This window comes from Rhinopithecus roxellana, chromosome 11 (genome assembly GCF_007565055.1).
Source record: "Rhinopithecus roxellana isolate Shanxi Qingling chromosome 11, ASM756505v1, whole genome shotgun sequence".
In the NCBI taxonomy this organism is placed as follows: Eukaryota; Metazoa; Chordata; class Mammalia; order Primates; family Cercopithecidae; genus Rhinopithecus; species Rhinopithecus roxellana.
Window position 1 is genome coordinate 44,090,535 of NC_044559.1, and position 5,448 is coordinate 44,095,982.

Genomic DNA, 5,448 nt, shown 5'->3' on the forward strand with positions numbered 1-5,448 from the left:
GTGGAATATTGTGTGGAATACTGTGTGGAACACCATGTGGAATAATGTGTGTAATACCATGTGGAATACCGTGTGACACACCATGTGGAATACTGCATGGAATATTGTGTAGAATACCATGTGAAATACAGTGTGGAATATCGTGTGGAATGCCATGTGTAATATTGTCAGGAATACCATGTGGAATACCATGTGAAATACCATGTGGAATACTGTGCCAAATACCATGTGGAATATTGTGTGGAATACCGTGTGGAATAGTGTGGAATGCCATGTGGAGTACTGTAGAAATATCGTGTGGAATACCATGCAGATTATTGTGTGGAATACAGTGTGGAATATTGTGTGGAATACCATCAGGAGTACCATATGGCATACCATGTGAAATATTGTGTGGAATACTGCGGGGAATATTGTGTAGGATACCATGTGGAATAACGTGTGGAACATTGTGTGGAAAACCATGTGGAATATTGTGTGGAATACCATGTGGAATACAGTGTGGAATATTCTGTAGAATACTGTGTGGAATACCATGTGGAATACTGTGTAGAAAATTGTGTTGAATACCATGTGGAATATTGTCTGGAATATCATGTGGAATACTGTGTGTAAAATTGTGTGGAATACCATGTGGAATATTGTGTGGAATACTATCTGGAATGCCATGTGAAATGCTGTGTGGAATAACGTGTGGAATACCATGTGGAATGCCATGTGGAATATTGTGTGGAATATCAGGTGGAATACTGTGTGGAATACCATATGGAATATTGTGTGGAATACTGGCTAGAATATGGTGTGGAATATTGTGTGGAATATAGTGTGGAGTATTGTGTGGAATACTGCATTGAATACCATGTGGAATACTGTGAGGAATGCCATCTGGAATACCGTGTGAAGTATTGTGTGGAATACCATGTGGAACATTGTGTGGAATACTGGCTGGAATACCATGTGGAATATTATGTGGAATACCATGTGGAATACTGTGTGGAATATCTTGTGGAATATTGTGTGGAATACCGTGTGGAATACTGTGTGGAATACCATGAGGAATACCGTGTGGAATACTGTGTAAAATATTGTGTGGAATACCATGTGAAATACCATTTGGAATATCGTGTGCTATACCACGTAGAATATTGTGTGGAATACCATGTGGAATACTGTGTGGGATTCCATGTGAAATACCATGTAGAATTCCATGTGGAATACCATGTGGAATATTGTGTGAAAAACCTTGTGGAATACCATGTGAAACATTGTGTGTAATATTGTATGGAATACTGCATGGAATATTGTGTGAAATAATGTGTGAAATACCATAGGGAATGTTGTGTGGAATACCGTGTGGAATATTGTTTTCAATACCATGTGGAATACCCTGTGGAATACCGTGTGGTATTATTATGTGGAATGTGGTAATATTATGTACAATAATCCACACAGTATTCCACACAGGATTCTACACAATATTCCACACAGTATTCCACATAATATTCCTCACAATATTTCACACAATATTGCACATGGTATTCACCACAGTATTACACATGGTATTCCACACAGTACTCCACACAGTTTTCCACACAGTATTCCACACTGTATTCCATACTGTCTTTCACACGGTATTCCACACAATATTTCAAATGGTATTCCAAACAATATTCCACACCTTATTTCACACAGTATTCCACATGGTATTCCACACAAAATTCCACCCAGTATTGCACACAGTATTCCACACAATATTCCACACAGTATTCCACAGGGTGTTTCCCACAATAGTCCACACGGTATTCCACACATTATTCCAGATGATATTCCACACAATATTCCACACAGCATTCCGCACAGTATTCCACACAATATTCCACATGGTATTGCAAACAATATTCCACACTGTATTCCACACTGTATTCCACACAATATTCTACACAGTATTCCAAACGATATTCCACATGGATTCCACACAATATACCACACAGTATTCCACACAGTGTTTCACATGGTATTCCACATGGTATTCTACAAAATATTCCACACAATATTCCACACAGTATTCCACACAGTATTCTGCATGGTATTTCACATGGTATCCCACACAATATTGCATATGGCATTCCACAGAATATTTTACATGGTATTCCACACAATATCCCACACACTATTCACATGGTATTCCACACCATATTTCACACAATATTCCACATAGTATTTCACACAATATTCTACATGGTTTCCACAGTGTTTTCCACACAATATTGCATGTGGTGTTCCACACGTTATTCCACACAATATTCCACATGATATTCCACAGAGTATTCCAAACACTATTCCACATGGTATTTCTCACAGTATTCCACACAATATTCCACATGGTATTTCACACAATATTCCACACAGTATTCCAAACAATATTCCACATAGTATTCCATATGGTATTCCACACGGTATTCCACACAATGTTCCAAATGGTATTCCACATAATATTCCATACAATATTCCACACTGTATTATACATGGTATTCCACAGAATATTCCACAATGTATTCCACACAGTATTCCACACAATATTCCACATGGTATTCCACATGGTATTTTACACAGTGTCCAACAAAGTATTCCACACGGTATTGGGCAGAGTAGTCCACATCGAATTCCACACAATACTCCACACGGTACTCCACAAAATATTCCACGAGGTATTCCACACAATATTCCACACAATATTTCACACTGTATTCCACATGGTATTTCAGACAATATTCTACATGGTATTCCACACGGTATTCCACAAAATATTTCACATGGTATTCCACATGATATTCCATGTGGTATTGCACATGGTATTCCACACGGTATTCCACACAATATTCCACACTATATTCCACACAGTATTCCACACAACATTCCACACAGTATTCCACACAATATTTCTCACAATATTCCACACGATATTCCACACGGTATTTCACACAATATTTTACACAGTATTCTACATGGCATTTCACACAGTATTGCACATGGTATTTCACACGATATTCCACAAAATATTCCACACTGTATTCCACATGATATTTCACATGGTATTCCACATAATATTCCACACAGTATTCCACATGGTATTCCACACAATATTCTACACGATATTCCACATGGTATTCCACAGAATATTCCACACAGTATTCCACATGGTATCCCATAAAATCTTTCACATGGTATTCCACACAGTATCCCACAAAATATTCCACATGGTATTCCACACAACATCCCACATGGTATTCCACATGGTATTCTATACTATATTCCACAAGTTATTCCACACAGTATTCCACACAATATTCCAAACGGTATTCCAGATGGTATTCCATGCCCTATTTCACACAATATTCAACACGGTATTCCACAAAGCATTCCACACAGTATTCACATGGTATTCCACACAGTATTTCACACAATATTCCACACCATGTTCCACATGGTATTTCATGCAATATTCCACATGGTATTTTACACAGTATTCCACACTGTATTCCAAACGGTATTCCCCAAAATATTCCACACAGTATTCCACACAACATTTCACATGGTATCCCACACAGTATTCTGCACAGTATTCCACACAATATTCTACATGGTATTCCACACTGTATTTCACACAATATTTTACATGGTATTCCATACAGTGTTCCACATGGTATTCCACACAATATTCCACATGGTATTCCAAATGACATTCCACAAAATATTTCCCACCACATTCCACATGGTATTGTACATGGTATTCCACACATTATTCCACATTGTATTCCACGCAATATTCCACATTGTATTCCACGCAATATTCCACACAATATTCCACATGCTATTCCCCACGGTATTCCACACCATGTTCCACACAACATTCCATACTGTATTCCACATGGTATTCCACACAATATTCCACACAATATTCTACACAGTATTCCACACGATATTCCACACGGTGTTCCACACGGTATTCCACACAATATTCCACACGGTATTCCACATGGTATTCCACATGCTATTCCACACAGTATTTCACACAATATCCCACACAGTATTTCACATGGTATTCCACACAATATTCCACATGGTATTGCTCATGGTATTCCACACAGTGTTCCACACAGTATTCCACACGGTATTCCATACAGTGTTTCACACGGTATCCCTCACGGTATTTCACATGTTATTCCACACAATATTCCATACCATATTCTACTCGGTGTTCCACTCAGTATTCCACACTGTGTTCCACACTATATTCCACATGATATGTGGAATATTCCACATGATATGTGGAATATTCCATATGATATGTGGGGTATTCCACACAATATTCCACAAAATATTCCACACAGTATTCCACATGGTATTTCACACGTTATCCCACACAGTATTCCACACAACATTCCACATGGTATTCCACACAATATTCCGCATGGTGTTCCACACGGTATTCCACATGATATTCCACATGGTGTTCCACTCAGTATTCCACACAATATTCCACATGATATTCCACACAGTATCCCACATGATATTCCACACAATTTCCACACAGTATTTCACATGGTATTCCACACAATATTCCACATGATATTCCACACAGTATCCCATATGGTATTCCACACAATATTCCACACAGTATTTCACACGGTATTCCACACAGTATTCCACATGGTATCCCACACAGTATTCCACAAAGTATTCCACACAATATTCCACGTAATATTCCACATGATATTTTACACGGTATTCCACACAATATTCCACACAGTATTCTAAACAATATTCCATGCAATATTCCATGCGGTATTCCACACAGCATTCCACATGGTATTCCACACAATATTTCCCATAATATTCCACATGATATTCCACATGATATTCCACACAGTATTTCACATGGTATTCCACACAATGTTCCAAATGGTATTCCACATAATATTCCATACAATATTCCACACAATATTATACATGGTATTCCACAGAATATTCCACAATGTATTCCACATGGTATTCCACACAATATTCCACATGATATTCCACATGGTATTTTACACAGTGTCCAACAAAGTATCCCACACAGTATTGTGCACAGTAGTCCACATTGTATTCCACACAATATTCCACACAGTACTCCACAAAATATTCCACATGGTATTCCACACAATATTCCACACAATATTTCCCATAATATTCCACATGGTATTCCATATGGTATTGCACACAATACTCCACATGGTTTTCCACACAGTATTCCACATGGCCTTCCACATGGTATTCCACACAATATTCCACACAGTAGTCTACACGGTATTCCTCACAGTATTTCACTTGGTATTCCACACAATATTCCACAGGGTATTCCACACAGCATTCCACACAGTATTCCTCACTGTGCTCCACACAATA